The following is a 13,053-nucleotide window of genomic DNA, read 5'->3' as shown; positions in this document are numbered from 1 at the left end:
AGTCTTCAACTGTCCAATTTTGGTGAGCTCTTGCAAATTGTAGCCTCTTTTTCCTATTTGTAGTGGAGATGAGTGGTACCCGGTGGGGTCTTCTGCTGTTGTAGCCCATCCGCCTCAAGGTCATGCGTGTTGTGGCTCACAAATGCTTTGCTGCATACCTCGGTTGTAACGAGTGGTTATTTCAGTCAAAGTTGCTCTTCTATCAGCTTGAATCAGTCGGCCCATTCTCCTCTGACCTCTAGCATCAACAAGGCATTTTTGCCCACAGGACTGCCGCATACTGGATGTTTTTCTCTTCACACCATTCTTTGTAAACCCTAGAAATGGTTGTGCGTGAAAATCCCAGTAACTGAGCAGATTGTGAAATACTCAGACCGGCCCGTCTGGCACCAACAACCATGCCACGCTCAAAATTGCTTAAATCACCTTTCTTTCCCATTCTGGCATTCAGTTTGGAGTTCAGGAGATTGTCTTGACCAGGACCACACCCCTAAATGCTATGAAGCAACTGCCATGTGATTGGTTGATTAGATAATTGCATTAATGAGAAATTGAACAGGTGTTCCTAATAATCCTTTAGGTGAGTGTATATTTCGTACCCCTACACTACTTCCAGAACCTAGGTTGGTAAGTTAGCTAAAGTGCTACACTAGTGTTAAATATTCTACACCTGTCTTTAGCATTCAAAAACTATGCTACAGGGCTTTCCCCAGTACATTGACGCAAAGGGGCTCTCAAGTGCGTTATAAAGTGACAACAAAAGGTCTTGTCCATTCATCCATATGTGACGACTTGGGAGTGAGAATGAGTTGGGTTTTAGATGGTTCATTTTATATCAACAGTTGTACAGTTTATGCAGCAGTAGTCTCTCATGTTGTTGATCTGTTATTTTGTGAACGAATGGCTGAAAGGCATTTTGTAATAAATAATATGTTCTGCATCACTTTGTGTTGTGTCCGTTTCCTTTTTCTGTTCCGAAGAAAACTGATTCTTTTGTGTTACAATATCATTTGTAAATGCTTTGTAATGCATAGATAGTCAGCACTTCAGATGAGCTCACACAAAGTACTTACTAACAACTAGTAAATGCTTTGTAACTACCTGAATTAATCATGAAATACTTTATAACAAATGTTTAGAGAAGATCTGTTGCCTTAAAATTTAATTTGTAAATAGTTAATGAGGTATAGACAGTCCTCACTTTAGATAAGCTCACGCAAAATACTTTACTAACCATTAGTAACTACCAAAATTAATCATGAATTGCAGTATTATTAAGTGTCATAAAACATCTATGAACACGCACTATTAGACCATTTCTAAATAACTACATGTCATGTCAAGTTAGCGGTTGATCAAAGCACTAGGGGGGGAGGGGAGGTAAGATTGGTGTCAAGAAGTCATATATAAATGGTTTGTCATTAAAATAATACTCATTTATAAATAGTGAACCGATCATCTATAAAGTATGAAAATACAGTTATTAAGCACATTGTAGATGAGCTTATTAATAAAGAATACAACATGTATAACTATGCTTATAAATGACTTACTAATGTGTATTAACGTAAGAACAATGGTTTATAAATGATGAATTAAATAGGAACTAATACTAAACAAATGCTTCATAGTGTGTAGATAACAAAGAATAAAACCTTTATAACTGTGTTTATGAATGACTTACTAATGTGTATTAATGTATGAACAATGCTTTATAAATGATGAATTCCGTATTTACTAATACTTAACTAATGCTTTATAGTGTGTAGTTATTATAAAGTGCTACCGAGTTCAAATGTTACAATAAAATTACAATTATGATATGATGACAAAATGATCCATGTGGAATTCAGATAAATACTATGTATGTTTGCGTACAAAAAAACATCCAGTTCTATCTCTTAATAAGACTCTTCCTCTCCCTCTCTCACCTTCCCTTCGCAGTATCACACAGAGGTATCCCAGTTCAGTATAAGAAACGTCTATGAAAAAGACACCAACTTCACAGTTATACGATTGGAGCTTTTTAAACACCTTCAATTTAATGATACAATATTGTCAACTTTATTATCCCAAACCTTTGCAGAAGTACACAAAACAGTAAAAATAGTAACCCCACCTGAAACTAGATCTCTGTGTGAATCTGATCTTTGTTTCACATGGAAATATGTTTAGATAACATGTAGGGTGGAGGTCAGCAGTAAAAGAGAGCAGTGACGCCCTGTTTTGTAATACTGTACTATCAAATTATTGTGGGGCCATCAGTTAGTTGTTTGAGAGGGAGCAGCAGTGCAACAATCCCACTGACCATCAATAGTAGGATGCAGGACTAAATAGACAGGCAAAACTTGATGTGCAGAACAAAACGAAGCATCATAAATCAGGTGCTACCTATTACACAAACACCAAAGTGGCTCTTCAGCACACAGATGAAGACAACACCTGGAGAGCATTTTTTCAAACATCAAGCGCACCTTTGTCAGTCATCTTTATATTTTTGGGCTATGCACAATGGATGCACACATTCTGATGCTAGGTGTGGATGAGGAGGGAATGGTATGTTAATAATTCCATAATAGCTGTATTGGATTGCAACTCAATCCTTCATCCCAATCATTTTGCGTACAAGTACACAAAATGCAGCTCAAGGTGCTTTACAAAAGAAAAAAGTGGAAACAGATGATCAATACATTTAAAAAGAGAAGGAAAGTAAAATAAAATAAGTAACTTTTTTATGATAGCAAATTTCAAGAGCAGAAATTTCACAAAAGTAATACAATAAGTAGTAAGTAATATTAGTGAGTAAAAGTAAAAAGAGGAGATATTAAAAGTAAAGCAAGAGCAACACAAATAGAAATAAATAAAAATTACACAAAGGAAACTCTGACCAGGTTCTTTTTAATGATGTACACAGAGAAACTTGCAAAGTTTAAGAGCCAGAAAGAAGAACTTATAAGAACAACTTTGAAAGCACAAACAGGATAAAACCCAGGACAGAAACTCAAGGCACACCACGGTATGGAGTTTAACGTGGTAATGAATAGAACAAGGATGATACCAACAGGAACTAGAAACGTAGAAAGCGAAACCACAGCAGTGCTGACTCACATATACCCACTTACTGTCTACACAGGGCTGTGAGTCTTTGGTACATACAGTAAGTGAAAAAATCTGAATACTTCTTGTTTTGTTACATTCTTCCACCAATGCAGATCGTTTATCAAGATGCCAAATGAGGCTCTGAGAAGAGCTGTTTCTGTTCAGTGCAGCTGATGAAAGCAAAAAGACAACTTGTTCAGAATATTAAGCTCATTTAAGGCATCCCAATCTGTGCTTCTTACCATAAACAGAATATCTTGTCTCCACTGCCACTAAGTTGTTATTTCGCAATAATACAGAAGGATTTTATGAAAGTAGACTAGATGACTGCACGACATACATGAAAGGCAGAACACATTGTGTGCCTGATTTACTGCCAAAAAGTCAGCCTTGGCAGCCAACAATATTTTCTCATTGTCTCAAAATATGTGAAGTTGCACTTACCATGCCATCTCATAAACCAAGTTAAGTTGTTGAGCCTGTTCTGCTTTGTTCCAGTCTTGTCATTAGAAACAAATAGAACGCATTGTACACTTTCAAACCAACCTGTCATGGACCGATTGCCCAAGGTGAAGGAGTCTTCTGCAGATAATTGCAATAAGTTGACACTTTTTAATTAGCTGCATCAGTTTCTGATTGAGGAGTTTCTGTTTGTGATCTGTGTCATGATTATCATAACCATTTTAGCTACAGGTGTATGATATCTTGTTTTGATATTTTTCAGAAAAATATGAAGCTATCAATGAAACTATTGGCTAAGTAGACAATCTGAGTTTCACGTACATGACTGCCACCTAACCATGGATGTACTGAACACCTGTGTGTTCCCAGGTTATTTTAGTCCTGGCTGCAGCACAGTTGTTCCGCTTTGGTTGTGTTGCCACAATTTGTCTTTATGCTTTGTCTTGCACCTTAGAACACTTGCACCATCCTCCTTTACTCATGTACATCACCCTGCTCTGACTGATTTTCACACCACATGTTGAGATTATTTAATTTAGTGCTTTAATTTGATTTAATTAAATATTCTTTGTTAATTGTTTCCCCTGGTGTGTCTCCCTGTTGTTGTGTCCACGTGACCAAGGTCTTAACACTAAAAGTGTGTTTTACAGATGTTGGCCCAGCCTGTGTTTGGTTTATAATAGTAACTCTGCCTTGTATATTCTGCCCCCATGCCGTAAACCAGCCACTGTGGCTCTCAGAGCTCTGAGTTTACTACAAAAATCAGTTTCTGTACAGTTACAGAGCCTCAATGAGTCAGGGGAAGTAGAGAAAGGGAAAAAACAACAAAAGCCTGATGAAGCCAGGCATCACTTCCCCTCATGTCTGTTTTCAATTAGCTTGTCCTCCCCCACCTTGTCTGGGCCTCCTTCTCTGTCGTCAAGAGGGAGGAACCGTTTCAGCTGGCACACATGTTGGGGTGCACGTTTGATCTGTTACAAATGGGAAGAAGAAGACCACAAAGTCTTGTGTCACCTCTTTGGGTCTAATTATATCTGAACAGTTAACTTTGTCTTGGAGGAAGCTCTAATTTCCAAAGGATGGTGTGAACTGCAGTAGCTCCTGCAGAACACATGAAAACTGCCATGTTGGTTACGATTAAGACTTAACACATTATACTTATTACAAGATGACGTGTATTGAAATAACAAGATGGTCAACACTGTGGTACATCAGACATAATTAGTACTGTAAGGGCTATTATAATGCTTGTAAAGTATATTAAAAGTAATTAAATTTTTTTGCCCTACGATAACAACATAATGAAACAACATCACGTTTTTTTTCACTTATGGTTGGTGGGGTTTCCATCTAAGATGGCTAGAGATGAGAGAATGAAACTATATGCAGAATAAGAATGGAGTACTCATTTAGTTATTTTTGGCATACAGTATTTGGAAAAAAGAAGCCAAGGGTGTTACCCCAGTCTGCAGAGATGACTTTTATCTGATGACTTCAGCTGCAGCATGCACACTCATAGTGGTGGAACTAACATCATTTACAGGAACTTGCGCAAAAACACAATGTTTGAAGCTGCATACCACCGGACACCAATCAGCACCCACAACCCTTCCCAAACGTTTTGAAGTTATTGTCTGGAGCAATCCGTGACAACCATGTCACTTTGTTTTTAAGCTGAAACTGTAGTTTCCCCTGGGGCTTATTAGAGTCATTTTTTTATGCTGGAATGTCGAGACAATGAGCTTATTGAGTCAATATTTTATGAATTTTAGATGAGGGAAGACATGAATAGGGAATTTTAAATTTTTTTTTACTTCACTGCACTGATGAGAACTGTAATGTCCTCAGTATAGCAGCAATTATGAAAATGCCAGAATGGAACAGTTATTTCCCTGACTTGTAATCAAAATTTGTAAAAATTAGATTATTTCAGCCTGAGATGCACCCAAGGACAACAGAACACAACAGGGTAACATGTAACTTGTCTCACATATTTGCCAAAGTTGACTCCAGTGAAAATAAACTTGAGACTACACAAGAGACTTTTCAATGTTGAAAAGTGTTTTCAAATTACGATGAATTGAAACTAAACAAGCAAATAAGTTTGCCATCATTGCTATCTGGGATTGTGATGGGTGTAGGCTACAGTATTATAAACATGAATGAAAGCCTCAAACAGTTCAAAGTTGCAGGCTAAGAAAAGGAATTACACCTTTTACACACACAAAATGCTGAAAGAAATTAATGATTTATGGCTCTGTCCACAATGAGATCTGCTGAAGGAGCTTTTCTGACGTAAAATCATGATGATGGTTTTAACCTCACGGGCACTCCTCTCTGTTGCTTATTACCTATTTAGATAGGGAGAGTGAGTTTGGGTCCAAAAGAGAGAACACATTAATGACTCTGTCTAGAAGCACCATACAGTATTGGCCCTAAAGGTCTAATTTAATCCAGAGTGGCCAAAAAATCCTTCAGAAATAATTTCACATCCAAAGAGTTTTCCTGCTGTGAGGCTTGTCAGAATGCATCATTGGTTGCCTTGGCTACCACACGACTAAAACAAACAAAAAATACAAGCGATCTGCCCATTAAATGACAAGTTGGACAATGAGTCATGTCTGGCTATATTTAGATACTCTACAAATGCTTTATAAGACTCGCAGTCTTAGATCCCTGTCAGTCCTCATATTCACGTTCGAGAACATTTGTCACAAGCGCTGCCTGGGCAGAACAAGAAACGTCAAGGATGCCTCCCACCCTAACAATGGACTTTTCAGCCTCCTCCCATCTGGCAGGAGTTATGCTCTCGCACCAGCAGGGTAGGGAAGAGCTTCTTAACCTGAGGCTGTGACCCTCTGAACTCCACACCTTCAGTCTAACAGCACCTTTGCACTCATTCTGCACTGCTCACAGTACTTGAAAATACTTGTTATTTGCACTATTCATATTTTTTGCATAGACTCAACATACACTGTTTAATAATGTGTCTGTATATTGTATAGTATATAACCTACTGGGCATAAGTAGTTATACCATATATAACTTATAGATGCTCTTTATACTGGATACAACCTTACATTTACACTCTTCATTCTTTGTCCTCATCTATACGTTTTAAGCATGTTCACATATGCTGTATTATTTGCATAAAACCTATATGTGGTTAAATGTTGACTGCATTTTATTATCTCTGTACCCATACTCAGCATAATGACTATAAAGTTGAATCAACCAATGAGACATAATAAATGCTTGACATTATGACTTATTGGTGGAGAAAACACAATATGAGGAGAATTATCACAGGTCAGCAAAGCTGGTTTCGAATAGCTATTTCAGCTATTTAGCTATTTTACAGATAAACAGATTCTTACAATATTAAAATGTCATACTCTTAACCTAGTTTGCATATGAAAAATGTGTGTAGCAGGGTTCCTAAAAAAGAAAACACATTTAGTGAGTTATAGAACAATTAGAGAAGACTTGTGAGTCAGAAGTGAAGGATAAATCCTTTTGAAAATGTTATACAAGACTTGGTGGAAATCATTCATGTTGTGTGTTATCTAAATAAGACATGAGTCATTTTTTAAATTAGAATGGGTGGTGTGGTTTCCAGCACCGTTGTGGGGTTGTGCCCTAGAGAGACAGACTGTGCCTGAGTTGTCTGATAACTCCTCCCTGTACCTGGAACCACCAACCACTGTTACAGTCTGTTACCCCGCAGCTTTAAAACAAAATAGGAGATTTTTTAGCAACTATGTAACTATAAAGAAAGATGTAAAACACTTTGTAGCAGAGTATTGATCATTAGCATGATTGGTTGCCACAGTTTGCCTTTTACTGGGGTATTAAAGTGTACCAACATGCTGTTCTCTTCCCTCTTTTGGGGGCTAACTGACCCTTTTGCCCTTGTAATCTCACTTTTATAGCTAAGTGAAGCAAAATCTTACTCAGGTGCATGTGTACTACGTAATAAATTTAGCATAGCAGGTCAAATATATTTCCACTTCATAAAGCATCAATGGCATATTAACAGGTTAAGTAATATATATATATATATATATATATATATATACATATTGCAGTAAGCCTGTCAGGCATTCTGTATTGCTGTCAGATATGTTTCTCCTGTAGATAAACTTTTCTCATTTAATTTAATCCCAGCTGAGTCTACATACATGCAGGTGAGCCTGAAGTAGCCTAAAATCTTTTCAAATGTACATATGGCACCTTTTCACTTCAATGATAAATTAGCTTAATTAATCTGAATTCATTTAAGAATTATTTATTGATGAAATATTCAATAGGGGGGGTCTTGGGGTCCTCCCCTGGAAGATTTTGAGCATTAAACAGCTAATTTCCTGAATTCTGGAGACATTTTCTGCACCAATTTATGGTGGAAATGTCTTTATTCTTATAAATGGAAGGACAAAATGTAGGTGGCAGGTGACAATTCAGAATATAAAAATATAATAGAATGTAATGCAGTAATCAGTAGCTTATTATTATTTTTAGCTCATATCTATATATCGGTTATTTCCGCGCATTTGGCGAATTATCTTTTTTTGGCCCACAACACAAGAAACAGCTCGAGCAGAGGGGGAGGGAGTGGGTGCTGTAAGAGATGTGATTGGGCCAGCACAATGTCAGTATAGGCCGATGCGTTATGGGCCGATCATTGGCCCATTTTTTAAAAAACAGTTTGGCCAACATAAATAAATAATTTGACTTGTGGCCTACTCGATAAGACAAGTGCACTGCTCTTCATCAGAGGAAGAAAGCCGAAACTGAAAACACTTGTGATTAGACAGAAATATCACCACGATTTCACACAAATGTTCACTTCAGCACCTCTGATAAAGCGCAGCAAAGTGTCTCTGAGTGAGTGGGAGAGAGACAGCAGGACACAGAGCGACAGGTGTCTGCGTGGCGGTGTGTCATGATATTCTCTCACTACTTTGTGGCGACTGTTTACCGTTTGTGTTGCAAATACACTGACTATACACTGACCGACAACATTTATATTTAAATGTATTGATTACAATTTTGCTGGGGACAATTCAGAAGTCGCAGATAAGCCATAAGATGAAAAATGGTCAAGCATTAGGGTTTGAGTGACTTTGACAAGGGCCAAATCGTGATGGCTAGATGACTAGATCAGAGGAACTCCAAAAATGCCAGTCTGCAGTGGTCAGTACCTATCAAAAGTGGTCCAAGGAAGGAAAAGCCATTAACCAGCCGTTAACCAATGCTCATTGATGCACGTTGGAAGGGAAGACTGGCCGGTGTAGTCCGATCCAGGTCAAATAGCCGAAAAAGTTAATCCTGGTTCTGATAGGTGTCATAACACACAGTGCATCACAGTCTGTTGCGTGTGGGGCTGCGTAGTTGCAAACCAGTCAGGTCTGACTCCTGTCTACTGCCGAAAGTGCCAATAGGCACTTGAGCATCAGAATCAGACGTCAGATCTCAGTGCAATCAAGCATCTGTGGGATGTGCTGAACAAACAAGTCAGATCCATGGAGGCCACACCTCGCAACTTACAGGACTTAAAGGATCTGTTGCTAATGTCTTGGCGCCAGATACCACAGCACACCTTAAGAGGTCTAGTGGAGTCCATGCCTTGACAGGTCAGGGCTGTTTTGGCAGCAAATATACACTGGTGATCAAAATGTTATCGCTGATCGGTGTATGTGGGGCTTCAAAAAGGATTAAAGCAGGGTTTTTTGAGAACTTCAGAAGTTGGGTCTTGCAACAGCTTTGTTTTCAGTCACAAAACATGGATAGTGTTTACTCAAAAACATGTTGCAGTACTTCTAGTGACCAGAAAATGTTAAACCCTTTTTAAATTGTAATGCTGTACTATCCAATAGGCCTAAAATAAATAGTACATTAAACTTAGACTGTTAAATTTATATTTATTAGGGGTGAAGTGTCTTGCTCAGGGACACATTGTTGTCTCACCATCACCACACCCTACAGCTACATACTGAACTGTACACACATCATCGATAAAACTAGAGTTTTATTTTCCTTTTAAGATCTGCTAAACATGCTTGCAGCATCATCTCTACTAAGTAAACTAGATTATGCCTACCATGCAGTGTTGGCTTTATCTTAAATGCCAGATTGTCCACTCATCTTTGGTTATATAAATTGGTGCAATGGTCTTTTTCATTTGCCACAGAGAGACCGTTCCACTTGAGTGTTTTCATCTACAAGGGCAGGTCCTGGGCAAATTTACCTGTGTAGCCTCCTCAACTTCGTGGGCTACCAAACACGGTCTAGCTGGCTACTGCTTTTAAAAGTTCCTGTGGTTGTCTTCCAGTTAGGAAGTAGTAAAAACTTTTCACATTGAGCACCCTCAACATGGAACACTGTACAAAAGACTTGAGGTGCCGGTACCTCTCTCGGAGTTCAAGTCCCGGGCTGCCAACCATTGAGGGGAAGTGTAAATACTTTTTATAAGTTGATTTCTTGTGTATATATAGGCATCTTACAATACATGTTTTAATGTATTGTATTGTCAGATGTGTGTATCTGGATATTTCAATGTTTTATTTTGTCATATGCGTCCTTTAATGCAGTGCTGCTGCCAATTCTTCTTTGAAAATTAGATTTTATCTCAAAGGATTCTCCTGGTTAAATGAAGATAGGAATAAAATATGTGTCAGAAAATGTTTGCTATATTTCTTGCAACGTTTTAACATCCACAGGCAGCTGACTATCTGGAAGGCCAAACAGATTTTATTGATTAATCAGCTTAAAAAAAGACATTAGTTTCTTTCCTCCTGGCAACAGCGGATTGGCCACCTGGCAATTCTGGCCAATGCCAGAGGGGCCGGACCATTTGTTTTGGGATAGGTTGGTCAGATTTTTTAAAAATATATACAGGCTATAAATAGGGGAACCTGGTATCGTTGTAACTCATTTTGTTGTAACACTTTTTTTGTTTCAACAACTATAACTATAACTAGTTTAGTTATAGTTCTCAAACTTTTATACAACAGTATACCCACATTTGTTCACTACAGATGGCACCAATTCAGTCCTTTACAAGAATATCCCAGACATCAGCGAGAGTTGATATCAAATGCATTGTGTTCTGCTGGTCTGTTACAACTTACCCCACTACCGGGGTAGGTTGTAACCAGGGGCGTTTCCAGGCTCTTGAAACACTGGGGGCTTAGCCCAGCCCAGAAATCGTTCATCTTTTCACCTTTTTATATACAGTCTATGGTTTTCACTTGTTTTCATCCCCACCCCCTGTTGCCGCCCAAAGTAAGTCTGTAAAGCAACAGTAAATGACCTCTGCACAATAACCCAAACATCTGTCCCATTTTCTGATAATAATGAACACTGATAGTATCAACTAGGGGTGGTCTGGGGGACCTCCCCCTGAAAAATTTGGGCTTTAAACACTTAATTTCCTGCATTCTGGTGAATTTTTTTGCACCAATTTATTTAGGAAATGTCTGAGGTGACAATTCAAAATAAAATAATTTAGTGTAATATAATGCAGTAAGGCTGCTGTAGATACACTTTTCTCTTTTAATTTAATCCCAGCTGAGTCTACATACATACAGGCATGCTTGAAGTAGCCTAAAGTCTTTGTGCATGTGACACCTTTTCACCTTAATGATAAATTAGCTGAATTAATTTGAATTTAGTTTAAAAAGAAATATTGATCAAATGTTCAATCAACCCCCACAGAAGATTTTGAGCATTAAAAACTTAATTTCCTGCATTGCTTTTCCTGCATGAGACATTTTCTGCACCAATTTATGGTGGAAATGTCTTTATTTTTATAAAGGGAAGGACATAAGTTGGGTGGCAGGTGACAATTCAGAATATAAAATAGAATTGAATGTAATGCAGTAGCTTATTCTTTTTTTTTTACCTTAAGTTAATTTTTAAAAATATATTTATATATTATATTATATTTATATTGCATTGCAGGTTTTCTTATTGTGCAAATAAACCTTTCTCATAGCATTTTATTTGTTAATTAACATTTCTTGGTGCAAGCTATTTTTCAGTGGCCACGGCTCTCCTTTACTGCTTCAAGTGCCTGCTCTATGCAGGGTAGGCTATGCAGCTGATGATGAGGCTACTGCAGCTCCAGTGCCAAATATATCGGTTATTTTCGCGTATTTGGCGATTTTTTTGGCCTACAAGAAACAACTCGAGCAAAGGGCGAGGGAGTGGGCCGATCGTTGGCCCATTTTTAAAAATCAGTTAGCCCTATATATGCCAGATTACCAGTCCACCCCTGAGGCTACCCCCCCTTTAGACCGTCTGACAGACACAGAGCCCGTCAAGCCTATGAGAGGAGCGCACTGATCTTCATCAGAGGAAGAAAACCTAAATATCACCATAATTCTACACAAATGTTCACTTCAGCAACTCTGATAAAGTGCAGCTCACAGCCGTTTTAGAGGGAATGAAGCAACCTGGAGACAGTAAAACAGTAGTGTCTCACAGCGAGTGGGACAGAGACAGCAGGACACAGAGCGACAGGTGTCAGTGACGCGGTCAGGTGTGATATTCTCTCATTACTGTGCGGCGACTGTTAACCGTTTGTGTTGAGTTCATTTATTTCAGTAATTCAATTTAAAAGGTGAAACTAATATATTATATAGACTCATTACATGCAAAGTGAGATATTTCAAGGCTTTATTTGATATAATTTCGATGATTATTGTGTACAGCTTATGAAAACTCCAAATTCAAAATCTCAGAAAATTTGAATATTACATGAAATCAATAAAAAAGGATTTTAAATACAGAAATGTTAGCCTTCTGAAAAGTATAATCACGCATATGTACTCAGTACTAGGTTTGGGCCCCCTTTGCATGAATTACCGCCTCAATGCGGCGTGGCATGTATGCTATCAACCTGTGGCACTGCTGAGGTGTTATGGAAGACCAGGATGCTTCAATAGCAGCGTTCAGCTGTTCTGCATTGTTCGGTCTCATGTCTTTCATGTTTCTCTTGGCAATGCTTGGCAATGGTTCAGGTCAGGCGAGTTTGCTGGCCAATCAAGCACAGTAATCCCATGGTCATTGAACCAGGTTTTGGTAATTTTGGCAGTGTGGGCAGGTGCCAAGTCCTGCTGGAAAATGAAGTCAGCATCTCCATAAAGCTTGTCTGCTGAAGGAAGCATAAAGTGCTCTAAAATGTCCTGGTAGACAGCTGCGCTGACTCTGGACTTAATAATAATAATAATCTTTATTTGTAGAGCACTTTTCAAAAACAAGTTACAAAGTGCTTTAACAAGTGTAAAGACAATAATACCCAAAAGACAATAATACAAAAACAATACAAGATAAAAGCAAGAAAACATTGAAAAGACTAAAATACACGTTTAAGATAAATATAAAATTAGTAAAATAGAATAAAATAAAAGGGATAAAATAAAGTCAAATAAGATCGAGAAAGGCTCTCCTATAAAAGTATGTTTTAAGAAGGGACTTAAAAGAGTTCAC

The sequence above is a fragment of the Micropterus dolomieu genome, linkage group LG03 (genome assembly GCF_021292245.1).
Source record: "Micropterus dolomieu isolate WLL.071019.BEF.003 ecotype Adirondacks linkage group LG03, ASM2129224v1, whole genome shotgun sequence".
In the NCBI taxonomy this organism is placed as follows: domain Eukaryota; kingdom Metazoa; phylum Chordata; class Actinopteri; order Centrarchiformes; family Centrarchidae; genus Micropterus; species Micropterus dolomieu.
Note: the sequence above shows the minus strand (reverse complement) of the source record.